Source organism: Canis aureus, chromosome 6 (genome assembly GCF_053574225.1).
Source record: "Canis aureus isolate CA01 chromosome 6, VMU_Caureus_v.1.0, whole genome shotgun sequence".
NCBI lineage: Eukaryota > Metazoa > Chordata > Mammalia > Carnivora > Canidae > Canis > Canis aureus.
The window spans coordinates 8,741,125-8,761,094 of NC_135616.1; positions in this window are offsets into that span (position 1 = coordinate 8,741,125).

Consider the following 19,970-nt stretch of genomic DNA (forward strand, 5'->3'; position numbering starts at 1 on the left):
GGATCGTTGTTATATTCCAGAAAAATAAAATCCCTGTTGGTGAAGCTATACAATTATTTTCATATGCCACTGAATTTGGTTTGCTAGTATTTTGTTGAAAATTTTTGCATCAATGTTCATGAAGAATATTGGTTTGTACTTTTCTTGTACTGTCCTTGTCTGGTTTTGGTATCACAGTAATAATGGCCTCATAGAATGAGTTAGGAAGGTTAGGAAGTTTTCTACTCTTGAGTCATCTTAGTAAAGCTTGAAAAAGATTGGTATTTGTTCTTTAAATGCTTGGTAGAATTCACTTGTATAGCCATCAGGTTCAGGGCTTTTTTTTTTTTTTTCCCCCTGGGGGATTTTTCATTACTGACTTAGGTGTATTTAAATTTTCTATTTCTTCATGATTTAGTCTTGGTAGGCTTTGTGTTACTAGAAATTTTTCATTTTGTCTAGGTTATCCAACTTATTGATATACTATTGTTCATAGCACTCTTTTTTAGTATTCCTTATAATCCTTTTTATTTCTGTAGAATCAGTACTAATGTTCCCGCTTTCATTTTTTATTTTAGTAATTTGAGTCTTCCCTCTTATTATCTTAGTCCATCTAGCTAAATATTTGTCTATTTTGCTGATCTTTTCAAGGAACAAACTTTTATTTTCATTAATTTTCTTTTTTAATTTTCTACTTCCTTTTTCTCTGCTCTAATCCTTATAATTTCCTTCCTTCTGTAGCTTTGGGTTTAGTTTTTTTTTTTTTTTCTTTTCTTTTTCTAGTTCCTTAAGTTGTAAAGTTAGGTTATTGATTTAAGATCTTTTTTTCTTTTTTAATGTCAGTTGTAGCTATGAATTTCCCCTTTAGCATCACTTACCTTTTGAACTGTTGTATTTTTGTTTTCATTTGTCTCTAAGTATTTTCTTTTTTTTTGTATTTTCTAATTTCTCTTGTAATTTCTTTTTTGATCCATTGTTTGTTTGAAGTGTGTTGTTTAATTTCTACAATTTTGTTGAATTTTCTAGTTTTCTTCTTGTTATTGATTTCTGACTTATCCCATATTGATCTTTTTTTTTTCTTTCTCAATGTAACTTTATTTTTTTTTTATTGGTGTTCAATTTACTAACATACAGAATAACCCCCAGTGCCCGTCACCCATTCACTCCCACCCCCCGCCCTCCTCCCCTTCTACCACCCCTAGTTCGTTTCCCAGAGTTAGCAGTCTTTACGTTCTGTCTCCCTTTCTGATATTTCCCACACATTTCTTCTCCCTTCCCTTATATTCCCTTTCACTATTATTTATATTTCCCAAATGAATGAGAACATATAATGTTTGTCCTTCTCCGACTGACTTACTTCACTCAGCATAATACCCTCCAGTTCCATCCACGTTGAAGCAAATGGTGGGTATTTGCGTGATCTGGAAAGATTCCTTGTATGATATCTACATGTCATATTTGTATGTATGTATGTATATCTTTTAAAATATGCTTAAAAAATAAAATATACTGAGACTTAACTTGTGGCCTAACCTATGCTCTATCCTTGAAAATGTTCAATATCTTCTGAGAAGAATACATATTCTGTTTCTATTGGGTGGAGTGTTCCATATGTGTCCATCAGATCTAATTGGTCTATTATGCTATTCAAGTCCTCTCTTACCTTAGTTATCTTCTATCTGGTTGTTCTATCCATTATTTTAAGTGGGGTAAGTTCATGCTTGGCTTCTCAAATTTACTGGTTTACTTCTCTGATCTGCTAACTTACCTCACAAGACTTCACTCCCCCCAGTTCCTCCTACAATAGTGTATAATCTACTTTCTACATAAATTTCTTGTTTTATAACTCATAGAAGTTTTGCTTCCATTGTATCCTGATTGATGATTATTGGCACTGGAAGTGGTTTCAGGGGAACAGAATCTAAAGGATGAGAATCTAGAATAAGTTATCTGACTCGATTACATGTAAAGGCATAAATGACATGTTTCCAGAAGTATAAGGGGTATTGGTAGTCTACAGCATTCAATGCCAAAACAATTACTTAAATTATTACTTGTAATTACCTGTAATCAATTGCCTCTACCCACTTCCCACCCCCATGCATCAGTGCACATATTCCTGGAGAAGCTTGCATAGAGTTTGCAGGAGCCATGGTGAACTCCTCTGATTATCAGAGATCTATGTTCTGGTTGCTAATGGCTGCTTCTGAACAGAGAGAGGCAGACAAAGAGGCAGGAAGTCATGTTACATCTCCTCTGACTTGCAAACCCCAGATACTCTGAGACGCCAAGCCAAAATGGTACTGAGAAGGGGTGGCTTTTGGGACAGTCTATGGAAAACTGTGACCCCTTTATAGTTACTGCTTGTGTAGGCCTGCCACCAACCACCTGGGGCCACTGTTGGAAAACAGAGTCAGCAACTGGGAAGAAGAGCTGAACAGGAAGTGGAGGAAATAAAAGAGAAACCCCAGAAGCTGATGGCACCCCCCCATCGGTCTGTTTCCATATTTTCAATGACCTTCCAAGAGTAATGATGGATGCTTTCTTTCTACCTTCTGCACATTGGTCTTTAGGCTACTGTAACCTGGAGTCATACATGGGAAAGGATTCTAAAATATAATTCAAGTTTTACAGAAGTGACGTAGTATTGATTTGTGACCATAAAGATAGTCCTTACTTTAAACCACTAAAAACTGAATTTTAGAGTTTCTACCAACTTGGCATTTACCTCTTCCTGTCTTAGGACACATGTAGTTTTGTTGCCTTATCCAGTCGAAGAAATAATCCACATTTTTAAGAGTAATTTTGAAGGCACTGGCAAGATATCTTTTTTTTGTTGTTATCAATCGTAACACATAAAATGAGTCAGTGAACAGTTTGAAAATATTTCTTTAAAAGAAAATCCCTTGTAATATGTTTCAAATTTGCAAAGCATTTGGTTAACATGCAGGGAAGGAGGAGTTGGATGAATAAGATTCAAGTAGTAAGGAAAGTGTGATGTATTTTCAGATGGCAATTACAATAGTAGATGAAATTATTACTAGGAATTGTGATCTATTGAAATGTTTTCCCCTTTGTGCTGTTGTTGTAGTGATACAAAACAAACTCAACTATAATAAAAGCCCTGTTACCTTGTATTTTGTCAAGTGAAAAGTATAGAAACAAGTGATATGTGGAATCCCCCTTCCAAAGAGATGGAGTAGATACTAGTTGTATTATTTGGCAGCAAAGGAATGTTTAATTATTTCATTTGTCCTGAAATTTCATAAGTAGAGATTCTCTTTGACTTATTAATATGACACACCTAAAAATATATTAAACTTTTACCTATGTTCATAGCAGCACTATTCACAATAGCCAAAAGGTGGGAGCAACCCAAGTTTCCATCAACAGTTAAACAGATAAACAATGTGGTACAGACATAGGATAGAATATTATTCGGCCTTAAAAAGGAAGGAAATCCTAATCCTTGCTAACCATGGATGAACTTCAAGGACATTGTGCTAAGTAAATAAGCCAATCACAAAAAGATAAATACAGTATAATTCCACTTAAATGAAGTACCTAGAGCAATCAAAATTATAGATGCAGAAAGCAAATTAGACATTACCAGGGGCTAGGGAGAGGGGACAACGGGAAGTTATTGTTCAATAGATGACAGAGTTTTAATTGAGGAAGATGAAAAACTCTGATGATGGTTGGTGGTGATGGGAGCACGACAATGTGAATGTATTTAATGTTACAGAATTGTACACTTGAAGGGATTAATACAGTAAAATTTACATTATGTTTGTTTAACCGCAATTTTAAAAAAATAATTAAAAAAGAATGAGGCAATGTTATTTACTCTTCAGTATAAATTAATCCAGATACAATAATGTAAGCAGTGAGCATTAAGAATGGCGGTTATGAGTGAAGAGGAGAAAGGAGTTGTAAACCTGGAGCATAGGACATTGACCCTAGGACAGCACCTAAAGAAAGGTGATGAAGCAGAAAGGATGTGTAATTCATCAAAGATGACCTGGGAAGTCATGGGATGGAACATGAAAATGGTGTGTAGTAAATACAATGGGAGATAGTTGCCTGATTTACAATTCCTTCCTCCATAGGGACACCACTAATACCAGGAGTCCCCAGTATCCACAGTCATGTGACATGACTTGAATTTCCTCGCCAGAGCTAACTGATCCAGGGGTAATCCCCTGCCCTGAGCTTGCCAGTCAGATTTTCTTGGCCATGAATTTAAAATTTGGAAGAGGGAGGGACGCCTGGGTGGCTCAATGGTTGAGCGTCTGCCTTTGTCTCAGGTCATGATCCTGGGGTCCTGGGATCGAGTCCCACATTGGGCTCCCTGCAGGGAGCCTGCTTCTCCCTCTGTCTTTGTCTCTGCATCTCTCTCTCTGTGTCTCTCATTAATAAATAAATAAAATCTTAAAATAATGTGGAAGAGGGAGAATGAGAGACTAGCTGCTCTGGAGGTTGGGTCACATTACGTGATCAGCAATGCAGCAAACAGAATGTCTCCAAGATGGTCCAGTCACTGAAGTTCCTGGGGCTTCCCCAGCTTCTGCAGTGGGAAGCCCATTTGGTTTGGGCTTAAGTGAGCTATAACGGGGTCATTCCAGTTCCCCTTCCCTTCATTTCCCATTGTTGTTTTGTTCTGTTTTTACTTGTTAGCTGGAGTCAGCTACTGTGCTCTCAACCAGAAGACCTTACACTAACACAAGAGGGCACAGAGTTTCTGATCACAGGAGTCAGTGGGCCTTCTCTCTCTGCCCTATGATGCCCTCACCCTTCAATGTCAGGAGGGCAAGTAAGTAGTGTAGTCAGTGAGTAGACTCAACTCCCAATTAACAAGAATTTCTGACAAATTGATATCACTGATTCTTACAACATAGGTTTTTACTAATATATTAAGTATTTTCACACGCACGTACACACAAAACTTCCAAATCGCAATCAATGGGCATCTGGTTAACAAGTGTACAATCTCTTTCAACCCTCCTGTCATAATGACTACACTTTCCTCGTCTCAGTGGTTTCATACAAGTTAAATGCTTCTAATTTTGAATAGGTACCCTAGATAAATTTAATTATTGTCATTAACTTATCCATCACTGTAGTAGGTACACCCTTCCCTTCCCTTAACGCTTACTTACACTTACCCATAAAGAGACGTAAATAAATAAATAAGACTTAAGTTGCCCATTTGTTGCTCACTGACCTCAAAGAAAAGTTCAGGCTAAGTGGAACTGTAGAATGTCTTCATCTTGGTTATGGCTTCTTCTCAGCAACTTCATTTGAGGAAAATGTAGTCATAGCACATACCCTTTCCTGTACCCTCAATGACAGCATCTACCTCAATGGAGGCCTGAATTAAAATATAGGTACAATATTTTTTTTTATTTTTTATTTTTTATTTTTTTAAGATTTTATTTATTTATTTATTCATGAAAGACTGAGAGACAGAGAGAGAGAGAGAGCGCCAGAGACAAAGGCAGAGGGAGAAGCAGGCTCCATGCACCGGAAGCCCGATGTGGGATTCGATCCCGGGTCTCCAGGATCGCGCCCTGGGCCAAAGGCAGGCGCCAAACCGCTGCGCCACCCAGGGATCCCCAATATTTTTTTTTAAAAAAAGGGAGAACGTGGTATCTATCCTATCTTCTGTGCTGAGCTAAAATGGCCAGGGCTGGAGCCAGAGAAGTAAGGACTCATGATCTGTTTCTGTTCCAGTACCCAGATAGGGGCCCTGGTGCAGCAGCACAGATGACCTGGGAATTTGCTAGAGATGTGAATTCTCAGTCCCCATCCTAGAAGTACTGACTCAGCAGAAACTCAGGGGGGCTGCCCAGCAATCTGTGCGTTAACAAGTTTACCAAGTCCTCTCCCCTGCAACCCCCGCCCCCCACCGAGCTGATTCAGGATGCTCAAGGTTTAGGACCACTGCCCCGGACTCTACCAACAAGCCTGCTCAAGTACCTTTCAAATACGTTACCCTTTGGTTCTAAGGAGGCTCAGGCAAGAGAATGTGTATGGACAGGAAAACAGTTCACCAAGGAGGCCACAAGACGAAAGACCAAACTGAACATGTCTACCTTCCCAGAGGGCAGGAGGGCAGTTATGAAGGATGAGGGAAGGAAAAGTTTGTGTGTGTGGTGGGGGGAAGACTGTGATTATCAGAATCACCTGAATTCCAAGGTTCCTTGTTACTCTCATCAAAAGGACTCAAGGAAAACCCAGACTCAGCAGGATGCTAAAGGGATTTCAGGATCGTGTAATTCATGCTTGCCTTCTCACTTCAAGGTTAGGAACCACAGCCTCCTCACAGCCCCTGTGGTGACTGTCTTCCATTACTCTGAGTGTGAAAATATAAAGTAGACCGTTCCCAGTGTGTCCGTTTGCTAGGGATGCCATCACGAAAACCAAAGACTGGAGGACAGATGACTTCAACAGCAGAAACTTGCTTTTCCCCAGTTCTGGAGGCTGGAAGTCCATGGACTTGGTTTCTTCTGAGGCCTCTCTGTCTTTAGACGTCACTTTCTTCCTGACCCTCTATATGGTCTTCCCTCTGTGTCTGCATCCAAATTTCCTCTTTTTCTAAGGACACAAGTCAGATTGCATCAGGGCCCACCCCAATGGTCTGGTTTTAACCTAACCACCTCTTTCGAAGCCCATTTTCCAAATACAGTCACATTTTGAGGTACAAGGGGTTAGGGCTTCAACTCTGAATCCAGGAGAACACCATTCAGCCCATAACATTCAGGAGTAAGTGCCTTCAGTGATGTCTGCTCTTAACTCTGTCACTCCAGACACTGAAATCTTCTCTATCCCATCATGTGTTTATAACAACACCTGAAGCAGCTCTTGAACTCGGGGCTTTATAAAGACAATTAAAAGATTGCAAATGACTGATCTCTGGTGATTCAGTGAGAAATAGACTTTCCAGTTTACATAAGCAGAGTTATACTTATGCATATACATTTGAAAGTGTTGTGCAGTATAAAGCTCCAGTACAAAACACAACCTAATAAAACCAGGTGACTCTTTAAACTATTGGACTAAGTACATTTTTTTTCTCTCTGGATTCTTTTCATCTTTCAGATAGAGCATCCAGCTCTTCTCTGTTTTCTGTGCCTTTCATTTGAGCCACCATTGCACCTTGCAAAAGCACTTTGCCTTAGGCCTCTCATTGCTCCAAGTATGGAATGTGGGTCCCCACACTTGCTTACTGCGAGGAAGTTTTGCTTCACCAGGAAACTGCTTCTTCCAGTGGGTGGAATGCAAAAGCCCTATTGCCAGTCATTTATCTTCCAGGAAGCCATCTGGGTGTCAGTCTAAATGTTCACTCTATTTTATGCTCTATGGAGGCTTTTTGTTGGCAGGGTGACTCTCCTGGCCTTCATAACCCCTTGAAAATGGAGCCTGAGACAAGGATTTGCATACAGATTCTTCACAGCCTTCTGAGACAATTACCTTCTGGTGAAATGGCCCCAAGTGGCTAGAGGTTAGACTCCTTCTCCTTTCGAAAAGCAAGAAGTTCAAAACTGAAGCCCATGCTTTGCTTAAAGATTAGGGCTCCAGGTCTCCCAGGACATTTTCAAATGTTAAATTATTTTCCACCAACATATCCTCCTTGACCCTAAATCCTCAGATTTTCCAAGTACTCTAAAAGGCACATGACTTTTGAAAAGCCAGCCTTCACCCCTTTCCCATCACACATATATATCAGAGAGTGTGACCCTGATTTCCAGAGCTTACTGTTGGGGTTAACGACCTGTAGGGACAGTACACCACCTGTGAGAAGGTAAAGAACACCTGTTTGGGGATTTTAGTACTTGAGGATGCTCCTGTCCCACGGAGCTTAAGGATCTAAAGCAACACATTATTGAAAAGGAAACTGAGGGGGGAAAACCAGCGAGGAAGACAAACCACGAGAGACTCCTAACTCTGGGAAACAAACAAAGGGTTGCAGAAGGGGAGGTGGGTGGGGGGGATGGGGTGACTGGGTGATGGGCACTGAGGAGGGCACATGATGGGATGAGCACTGTATGCAGGGCGTTATACTGTATGTTGGCAAATTGAATTTAAGTAAAATGAATGAATAAATAAATAAATAAATAAATAGAAATAAATAAATAAAATAAGAGTAAATTATACATGCTGGAACCTTTGCAAGCCAAGGGCAATTAATTGTAGCCCGGTACCGAAGAAAAACAGAAGTTATCAAATATTGCACGGACAGAGTCGCAAATCTAGATTAGGAGATGACTTAGATGGAGATGACTCTAGGTCTAAGGAAGCAGGGACATGAGCCAACAGAAGGATCTGAGGAGGGGTGAAGAGAAAAGAGAAAAGACTTTGCAGCTTTCAAAAGGAAGCTCTTATTTGCTGTAACTATTTCTATAGCTGCTACATTTCCTCTGTTGTGATTATTTATAGACCGTCAAAAGAGTCTCTCTTTTTCATGTGTAGGTTCCAATTAAAAGCTGGCAGCAGTTCATCAGACCTGTGAAGGTAGTGCTGTGTCTGTGCTCGTGTCTCAGATAACTCACGCAGCCTGGCTCCTGCTCCCCCAGATCGGTTTCTCAGTGCAAAATAAATGTTGGAGCCCTTTATTTGAAAGATAAGCAGGGAACGGCTTGGCTATGGGACAAGGCGATTTTCACTACTGGCCTCTCCATGTGTTCAATTCCATAAGCACCAAGTTCTACCTCCATTTTTTTTTTTTTGTTTCTCCTTGATGGAGCAAACATTTTTTTTCCCCCTGTGGAATATGAATTTCCTCTCAGCCTTTCACAGTTCAATGATTCCTGGCGACATCAAAGAACTGAGACAACAAAACAGGATGCTTTCTGAACATAAAGATGCTGGGTCCTTCAGTCTCTCTCACGAAATAATGGTGTCAGCAACACCTCTCAGCCAAGATTATCATCATAATAAACAGTCCCGAGGAGCTGGAAAAACACTGGATTGTTATAGCATGGGCATATATGCCATTTTCAAGCCAGAAAAGCAACTAGCCTTTGGGGATATTAAGATTTCCTATTATTTTGTAAGGATTACTGCATCTCAGGTATTTAGGGGGAAGGGAACAATGAAGAATAAGAAAAACCTGGAAATTAAAATTGGTTTTGGGGATGCCTGAGTGGCTCCATTGGTTAATCGTCTGACTCTTGATTATAGCTCGGGTCATGGTCCAGGGGTCGTGGGATTGAGCCCTGTGTTGGGCTCTGGGTTCAGCAAGGAGTCTGCTGGAAATTCTCTCTCTCTCCCTCTGCCCTTTCTCACCACTCATCCTCTCTCTCAAATAAGCAAATAAATCTTTTTAGAAAATGGTTTGAGAAGAAGTGGCTGTTGAAATAATGAAGGGCAGCCATAAAGAATGCTACTCTCCGCAAGTATGACTCCAAACTGGGCAATTTAGGAACGTCCCAGGTGGTAGGTCTCTGTTTTATGTGAGAACAGAATTGAAGTAACTCAAATCCCAACAAACTGTAACGTGCCTCTTCCATTGCCATCCATATGCCGAACCCTTTCTCTTGTGACGTGGCCACTGCTAGCGTGTCCTGGCTTCATAAAGCCCGATGCAGGTGAGGGAACATAACTGTGGGAAATAAGAGAAAGAAAAGCGAATTGCTTCCCAATGCTCTGAGCATCTGCATGGATGATGCACCTGATATTGCTTAGGAGAGGGGTCATCGCACCTATCCACAAACTGGCACATGGAACTGTTACACTGGCCAAAAGAGTTAGTCCAGAGGCTGATATTCAGTTCTACAAGCAGATGTGAGTCAGCGTTGCTCTGAAATCATAGATGCTGATACCAAGTACCAGAGACACATTTTTTTTTCCTAATCAACACTTGCAGTAGATCAGTGGTTCTCCATGAGGGGTGATGTTGGCCCCTCAGGGGACATCTGGCCATGTCTGGGGATATTTTTGGTTGTGACAACTGCGGTGTGTGTGTTCTATGAGCCTCTAGTAGGTAGAGGCCAGGGATGTTGCCAAACATCCTATAATGTACAGACCGTCTCTCCACAACCCCACTCCACTCAACAAAGGGTCAATTGGCTCAAAATATCAATTAATGTCCATGATAAGAAATGCTGTACTATGTTCAATACAGCCACAGATGTTTTGCTACTTCTTCCATCAAGAGACGGAGGGCATTTCCCCACTTGTGGCTTGTCTGCACTAATGAATGCAGGGGGATGATGTTCTGAGTCTGGAGTCGTAGTGTCGAGAGGCCTTTTAGCCTGTGCCCCCTGAGCCCATCAAGCTTGAAAGAAGCCCAAGACAAAAAAGCAAGTGGACAGAAAGAGCCAGCTGTTCAGCTACACGCACAAGGCCAGCATGCAAACGCCCCAGCTACTCCACAGCCTGGCGAGAAGTCAGGAGCAGCTATGTAAAGTCACTAAGGTTTGGGCTGTTAGGCTAGCAGCAACAGGTCCCTACAGTGACCGGAATGAGAGAGAATTCTGGTGTGGAGAGAGCTGACTTTCCCCAGCCTTCTCCAAAGCCATGGCCCATCAGATCCTTCTAACAGGTCGGTTGGAAGTGGTTCCAGAGAGCGCATATCCACAGCGATTGCTCCTTTGCTTCCAGAGACATCACCGAACCAATGAAACTCTGTGGGGATTTCTGGGGACGTCACCCTTCACTGGTGAAAACATTCTGGCTACCACTGGCCCCTGCTCTCCCTTCTTACTCTCCATCTGGAGTCAGCAGCAGCTGAAGTATGTTGAGGAGAAGGAAAGAGGATGGGCAAACAAACAAACAATGCAGAAATGAGAATCCCAGTTAAACCATCTGGCAGTCGCATGCTTCTTGCATTCCACATGGGGTCCTGTGGAAAACCCCAGGAGGGATTGTAGTTCTACTCCCAAGCACTGGGAGAACGAGGGGCTGGCTTTCCTTGGGACGGTTATCCTCTGCAGTCACTCACATCCGGGTAACCGGGAAACTTTGTTAGGCAGAGGATTACAGCCCACCGCGCTGATGAAGCTCTCCTCTGTTCTCCACCTTCCCTCTCCCCCTTTTCCTGCTGCCTGAGCAGCCAAGTCCTCTAAGCCAGGCCCCTTGCACCAAAGGGGGCTGCACAAGAAGCCAGATCGTAGCCACCCCCCAGCCAAACTCTGGGCCCTGTTCTTGGAGACACAGAAGCAGGGCTGGTTGACTGCCCTGGAGGTGAGGTTCTCCGACTGGAACACAGCACCTTCTGGGGCTTGGGACAGGTGAGGAAGAAGGAAGCCCCTGCCTTGGGAAGATCTCATTGTGTGGAGCATCTGAGGGAAGCAGCATTGACTGGTGGGGAAGGGGGATGGGGGTCCACCGGCGTGGAGGAGGGGGCAGACGAGGGCTCATGGTGGCAGGTGGATCCCGTCTTTGAGGGATTGAGAACGACAAGCTTATCTCCTCCCGATCCTGCAGGGCACCTGGCATCAGGTCGCTTTTGGTTTCCTTATGGATCACGGATTTTGCAGCACAGAAGAATCATCTGGGAATATATATATATATATATATATACACACATACATATATATATATATATATAAATTCTGCATGCATATAAATATATATTTATATTTATATTTATATTTATATTTTTTATATTTATATTATTTATATATTTAAATAGCTGATATCTATTCTCAACCCCAGAGAGTCTGATTAAAAATGGTCTGGGATGCGATCCTGGATCAGTAGCTCCGAATGTGCAAGTATCTGTTTGCATTTTGGAAGGAAACCACTATTTCAGGGTCTTCTGGGGTCCAGGCTCTTGCCTCCGTCCAGCCCATGTGGGTCCAGCCTCCGCGTTAAGAGTCCAAAGAAACGCGCAAGCGCCAGCGCCCTCTGGTGGCGGCCAGGACACCGTACAGCTCCAAGGAAAACCTCCTGTCGCCTTGTCAGACAACTTTGGAAAAATTAGAAGACACATACCCAGAGGAAAGAGAAAATGCACAAATAACCCGCACTAACCCATGTTAACAACTTGTGTGTATAGTCACAGAATTTCTCTGAAAATTTTGTTCTTCACAAAAATAGAACTAGGCAGCGTGTGCTGTCTTGTTAACCTTTTACTTAATATACTGAATACATTTTGATGCAAATAAATTTAATTCTATATTAGTATAAAATTAAATTTATTTGATTCTAAGTGTGCATGCAGGAGTAGGGAAGATATTTAACATTTATGGAGCACTTACTATATGCCAGGAACTAAGTACCTGAAATGGATAATCTCCTTCCATATTCACAACAACCCTATGAAGTGGGTAGTCTAACTAATTCCCATTTTATAGATGATGCTATTGATGTTACAGGGGTTCGACAATTTCTGTGAGTGGTGGAACCCAGAATCAGACATAAACCTTCTACTTTATATTGCGAGGTATTACGTATTAAATCTATCCCTTCCTGTTGTCATATTTGCGGTTTCCCTTGGGGGGGGTCACAAATTATATTGTGTGACACACACACACACACACACTCCTGGTGATAGATTATTTCCTTGCCCCTTATGCTAAACCCCTGGATGAATCTATGGATCAAAAGGTAAGTATTTTAGAGTTTTACAACTCTTATCAAACTTTTCTCCAAAAATGGAGTACTATACTCTCAGTAGGAGGCTCTGGGAGACGTGCACTTGTGTATTCTTGTGTTTAAAAACTTTCTCAGCTTTAATTTGTAATACAGTGTGATTACACACACACTTACACAAAAGCTTTTTAGGGCTTCAGTAATTTTAGGAAAAGATTCCTGAGACCAAAAAGTTAGAGGTCCTCTGGGTTTTGAAAAGCAACCTGGGGAAATTTATTTGGGGGGCCCTGCCCTTACCCCTATCTCCTCTACCCTGCTCCTCTTGGTCCAGGACTCTCCCTTAGTTGCAGGACCCATCCTTTCCCTTTCAATATTTTTATGTCTGTCCCTCCCTCCTTCTCATTACTGACTGTCAGCAGTTGGTCTAAATTCCATGTGTGCCACCATAGGCATGGCAGGCTTGCAGCCCAACAATCCAGAAAAAATAAAACCCCCAAACCCTGTTCCAAGTATTCACTTTTATTACTCCCTCTCACCGCTCTGCTGACAATGCTGTGATGGGCCAGCCTACGTCTCAGGAGAGGCGACATAGTTTTGTGGGAAGAGAATTGGGTTTGAAAACCACCTTCCTTTGGTATCACGGTAGTTTGGTAACTATGCATAGCTTCTTCAATCTCTCTGAGCTTAGCTTCCCCATCCATAAAACATGAGAACATTTTTAGGGTTCTGAAAATTAAATGAAATAAATTAAGTGTCTAAGTACCAAGAGTGGCAGAGAATGGGAATTCAACAGTGGCTAGAATTTCCCTGGCACGTCTACGGATCCTCTTAATTTTCCATGTCTCCTATCTTTGTTTTATAAATAGATCTTACAAATAGCACATACCTGGATTTTTTTTTTTAAATCCAAAATGACAGCCTCGGTCTAACTGGAGAATTGAATTCCATTTAAATGTGTGATTCTAACATAGTTGGACTTGTTTCCTTAAATTTGCAGTGTGAACTATGTCACTCACAAAAAGAAGTAGAACAAATCCTACGGTTTAAGGACTAACTGGAGTACCTGTGCACTGACTCCTCAGGTTAAGAAATCGAATTTATCATTACTCTAGATATTTCAATCCCCAATTACAACTATTCTTCCCACCTCCCTGAGGTAATCAAAATTCCACTTTTTGTTTTAAACATTAACTTGCAAAAAATAAAAAAATAAAAAAATAGACATTAACTTGCTATTCTTTTTCATCTAATCACCAGTGCGTGTATGTTCGTATATTATTTAGTATTATTTTTTTGAACTTATTAAAATGCAATCACGCGGAATTGAGTCCTCTGCAAATTTGCTTTTTATAAGCACTTTATATTTTTAAGGTGAGCCATGCTGTTGTGGGAGGCCACAGTTAATTCCATTTCTGCTATGCATAGTCCATCTTTTAAAATTTTTTTTAATTCAAATTCAATTTAATTAACTTATAGTGTATTATTAGTTTCAGAGGTAGAGTTGAGTGATTCATCAGTTACATATAACACCCAGTGCTCGTGACTTCTTGTGCCCTCCTTAATATCCATCCCCCAGTTACCCCATTCCCCTACCCCTGCCCCTCCAACAACCCTCAGTTTGTTTCCTATAATTAAGAGTCTCTTATGATTTGCCTCCCTCTCTATTTTGTCTTATTTTATTTTTCCTTCCCCTTCCCCTGTGTTCAACTGTTTTTTTCCCTTAAATTCCATATATAAGTGAAATCATATGGTATTTGTCTTTTTCCGACTTATTTCGCTTAGCATAATACCCTCTAGTTCCACCCATGTCATTGCAAGAGGTAAGATTCCATTCCTTTGGATAGGTGAGTCATATTCATATACATATATATATATATATATATATATATATATATATATATATACCTTCTTTATCCATCCATCTGTTGATGAACATCTGGGTTCTTTCCATATTTTTGGCTATTGTGGTTATTGCTGCTATAAACATTGGGATGCAGGTGCCTCTTTGAATCACTATGTTTATATCCTTTGCATCAATACCTACTAGTGCAATTGCTGAGTCATAGGGTAGCTCTATTTTTAACTTCTTGAGGAACCTCCATACTGTTTTCCAGCGTGGCTGCACCAGTGTGCATTTCCACCAACAGCATAAGAGGGTTCCCCTTTCTCCACATCCTTGCCAATACCTGTTGTTTCCTGAGTCTTAAATTATGGCCATACTGACTAGTGTGAGGTGGTATCGCATTGTGGTTTTGATTTGTATTTTCCTGATGCCGAGTCATGTTAAGCATTTTTTCATGTGTCTGTTGGCCATTTGTATATGCATGGTCCATCTTGTGACTACAGCACACCAAAATTTATCCTGTTGTGTTGGTGGACACTTGTATTATCTCTAGTATTTATCTGTGCATAATTTATATATCCATTCATTAATTTATGCTGGTATGATCAGTGCTCCTACAAGTGCACAGGTGCAGGATTTTTTTAGAATTGCTGCCCCATAAGTATGCATATATTATTTTTCCAGGCAATGCCAAACTGTTTCCTCAAAGTACCTGGTATTTGGATTCTAATTTTTTTGGTAGTCTAAGGATGAGAGATACAATATTGAGGTATTAATTCCAGTTTGCATGATTGATAATAAAGTTGAGTTCCTTGTCACTTGTCAATGATCTTTTGTGTTCTTCTTTTCTGTGAAATGCTTGCTCATTGTCTTTAGCCCACCTTTTTAGGCAAGAGTTAAGCATTCTGTACAATCATTCTTTGTCTACTATGTGTGTGGCAAATTTATTTCTACAGTGTACAAAAACACAAATTCCTAATTTTAATAGAGTCAAATTTGTCAATCTTTTCTTTAGAGTGTGCATCTGATATAAGAAATCATTTCCTATCCAAAGCCACAAGAAGATGTTTTCCCACAACATCTTCTCAATAGTACATAGTTTTAACTTGTACATTTCCTCTTTAATGTGCATGTAGAAATAGGGATCCCAGTTCATCTCTTGTCAGTGGGCATAGCAAGTTGTCCTGACACCACTTATTTCTCTACTCATCTTAAAAAGCTTTATATTTATATAGGTGGGCTTTAACATTTTTCAACAAAGTTTTATAATTTTTCCCATACACTGCTTACACATCTCACAGATGTAATGCAAAATATTTTAGTGTTAGTCTTATAAACAACATATTTTAAAATTTCATTTTCTAAATTAAATTTCATTTCAAATGTTGCCTGTATGTAAAATGTGATTAAGTTCATGTATTGATTTTTTTATCCAGCTACCTTCCTAAACTTACTAATTTCAACCTCTTCTGTAGGTTCTTTTGGATTTTCTCCAACAATGCTATCATCTGTCAATAATGTCATATTTTTCTTCTCTAAAATACACATTTTCTTTTTGTACATGTCTCATTGTATTCACTGCACTGTTCTGTATAAAGTGTAATAAATGATTGAAGGCATCTTTGTTTTTTATTAATTATAAAGAGAATGTTTTCATTATGTCATTATTGAGAATGATGCTTCCTGTAGGTTTTTTAAAATGTCCTTTATCAGGTGATGGAACATTTGCAGAACTTTTCCTCATAGAAGGGGGCTTTTATTGACTGCTTTTTCTCTACTGATTGAAGTGGTGATAGGATTCTCTCCCCTTAAACTGTTAATACCATGTTTTCAATAAATTGTTTTCCGAATGTTAAAGTAACCTTGTATTCCTGAGATAAAACCATGTAGGCCATGAGACATTATAATTATTTATTTTATGCCCTGCTTGATTCAGTTTGCTAAGCTTTTGTTTAAGATTTATAAGCCTTTCTTCCCCCTCCTTTCTTGTTATTAAGTTTCAGTAACAAAATTAGACTAGCCTTTATTTTCTGGAAGAGTTGTGTAAGTTTGCAGTGAATTGTTCCATGGACTTACCTGTAATGTCAGATGGGCCCAAAGGTTTCTTTGTTGGAAGATTTCTATCTACTGATTCAATTTCATTAGTGATTATAAGAATATTCAGATTTTCTATTTCTTCTAGAGTCAGTGTGGTTAAATTGTATTTAAAAAATTAATCCATTGTGATATTACTTGACCATAAAAAAAGAATGATATCTTACCATTTGCAATGACGTGGATGGAGCTACAGAGTATTATGCTAAGTGAAATAAGTTAGCCAGAGAAAGACAAATACCAATATGATTTCACTCATAAGATGTGGAGCTTAAGAAACCAAACAAATGATCATGGGGAAAAAAAGAGAGAGAGAGGCAAACCAAGAACTGGACTCTTAACTATAGAGAGCAAACTGATGGTTACTAGAAGGAAGTGGGTGGGGGATGGGTTAAACAGGTGATGGGGATTAAGAAGGGCACTTGTGATGAGCACCTGGTGATGTACTGAAGTGCTGAATCACTATATCGTACACCTGAAACTAATATCACATTGTTTGTTAACTACACTGGAATTTAAATAAAAACTTAAAAAGAAAAGAAAAAAATCCATTGCGTCTAAAATTTCAAATGAATGGGCTTCAAGCTGGAAGTACCTTCTTACCTGTTAAATCCTGAAGCACCTACAGTCAAGTTTTTTTCCTACTGGTATCTCATGTCTTTGCTCTCTGTCCTTGATTAACCTTTTCCAAGGTGTGTCTGTTTAATTTACCTTTTTCAAAGAACCTACTCGTGACATTAATTTTCTCTCTTTTGTCTGTCTTCCAGGTCACTAGTGGTGCTTTTTATCTCTAGATTACCTTCCTTTATTCAACTTCCTTTGGGATTTATTTGCTGGCCGTTGTTTGTTTATTATTTCTTACATTGGATGCTTAGTGCCTTCCTTTTGACTCTTTTTCTTTTACATGAAAACATTAAAGGTTGCAAGTTTCCCTGCATTTCACGATTTTTGACACGATATTTTTGCTTGTCCTTTGATCCATGAGTTTTATAGAAGTGTGAAAGACTTGTAAACATATGGCATTCTTTTGGTTTTGTTTTTATTCTTAGTTGCATTTTGGTCCGAGGCCGTGGTTTCTGTGACAGCATTACTGTCTCAGTGGAGACTACCTTCACAGCCTCAAAGCTGATCGGTTTTTTTTTCCTTAAGATTTTATTTATTTATTAATGAAAGACACACAGAGAGAGGCAGAGGGAGAAGCAGGCTCCTCCCAGGGAGCCCTATGTGGGACTCGATCCAAGACCCTGAGAACACGCTCTGAGCCTAAGGCAGAAGCTCAACCGCTGAGCCACGCAGGCGTCCCAAAGCTGATCAATTTCTAAGACCAAAGCTGATCAATTTCTAAGAACGTTCTAGTGCTTTTGGAAGAGCGTGGATTCCTTAATCCTGGTATGCAATGCTGCGCATATGGAAACTCGTTCGCAGCACTGTTTAAACCTTCTATATTGTTACTCGGTTTTGTCTTCTTGAACTATTCATTTCTGAGAGGGATGCATTAAAATCTCCTAAAGATATGTTTTCTCCGTGGTTCTATTTTTTAAAAAAATTTAACTACACTATTGCAATTGTGGAGTTTCCTATCTTCCTGCTGAAACACACTTTTTGTCATTTTGAAGGGAAGCTCTAACCAGTGGTACTTTTTGCTTGAACTGTTTTATCAGATATTAACTAGCTCTGTCCTCCCAGGTGCTAAGTCTTTCTCACACAGCCAGAAATAGCAATTCTCCACTCCCACCAGGTTCTGGCTCTAGTGCCTTCTATTTGTCCTGCTTCTTCTATTACCTTTTTTTTTTTTTTTCATTTATTTTGCCTTTTTCTTCCTTTGAATTGTCTTATTTTTACTTTTTTTCTTTTTTTCTATCCTGATTTGTGATTCATGATTTCCATTCTAAGTTTACCCTCAAAATTTGACCATGTACCACCATCTTAACCTCCCCACTGCGTAGCAACAGGGCTTCAGAGACCAAATCCAATGATTCTCCTCCAACTTATGAAGCATTTTAAAAATCAGTATTTCAGCTCATTATTTAACCCCACGACTTAGGTATTTTACTTTCCCATAGAAAATATTCATTTAGATTGACCTGCATGCTTACCCATTTTTTATGAACCATGTCTTACTTAATCTCAGACCTTCTTTCTAAAATCATTTTCCTTCCTGAAATATATCTTTTTAGGAAGCATTTTGACAAAGTTCTGCTGTTTGTAAACTCTCATTTCATATGTATGAAAATCTTTATCTCACCCTAGTTTTTAAAAGAAAAAATTTGCAGAGCGCACAGTTCTGCATCAGCAGTCATCTGTTCTCCACATTTTGATTATTCTTCTATTATTTCTGTTAAGATTCCTGCAAATTGTTTTTTCCCTCTGTCTCCTCTGTTCTATTCATTTTCTTCTCAAACTCTCACTAAGTTCATGTTAGGTCTTTTTATTCTGTCTTCTATGTATATTAATATCCTTTCCTCTCCCAAATCCTTTTCTTATGGCTATACGCTGGGTAACTTTGATATCCTGATGTTTATTATTTTTCCTTTTTAAATAGATATTATTTATTTAAGAGAAAGAGAGAGAGCAAGAGTGGGGAGGAGAGGGAGAAACAGGCTCCCTCTGTTCAGAGGGAAGCTCGATGCAGGACTCGATCCCAGGACTTGATCCCAGGACTCGATCCCCATGACCTGAGCAGAGGGCAGATGCTTAACTGACTGAGCCACCCACTTGCCCCTGTTTTTCCTTTTTTAGAAAAATTCAAATATACTAGTTCTTTGTATAAAATATGCTGTTTAGGGATCCCTGGGTGGCGCAGCGGTTTGGCGCCTGCCTTTGGCCCAGGGCGCGATCCTGGAGACCCGGGATCGAATCCCACATCAGGCTCCCAGTGCATGAAGCCTGCTTCTCCCTCTGCCTGTGTCTCTGCCGCTCTCTCTCTCTCTGCGACTATCATAAATAAATAAGAATTTTTAAAAAATATGCTGTTTAGATTATTTCAAGAATTATGCTTTTTATTTTATCTGCATGCTCTCCTTGATAATCCCTTGTCCCTGATTTTTGTTTTTGTTTTTGTTTTCAATGTCTATATTTCATTATAATGGTGCTTTCATTTTTTTCGTATATTTTTATTAGAGTTCAATTTGCCAACATATAGTAGAACACCCAGTGCGCATCTCATCAAGTGCTCCCCTCAGTGCCCGTCTCCCAGTCACCCCATCCTCCAGCCCACCTCCCCTTCCACTACCCCTTGTTTGTTTCTAATGGTGCTTTCCTATTCCAACACTGGTCATTCCAATAATCTGAAATGTTTGTGCCGGAGGTGGAGTGTTCTACACTGATTGATTGTATTTGCTAATTTTCTTGGGGTGATTTGTTTCCTTGAGTGTATGAAGTTTACATTTAACTTGCATTTAATTTAATTATCTTCAACCCATAATCCACAAGAGTTCTGAGTTCTTGAGTTGCCTTCCTCCACAAAGGAAGTTTCTATAGGGAGTTCTTAACATCTCCAAGTGTACCAATTCCA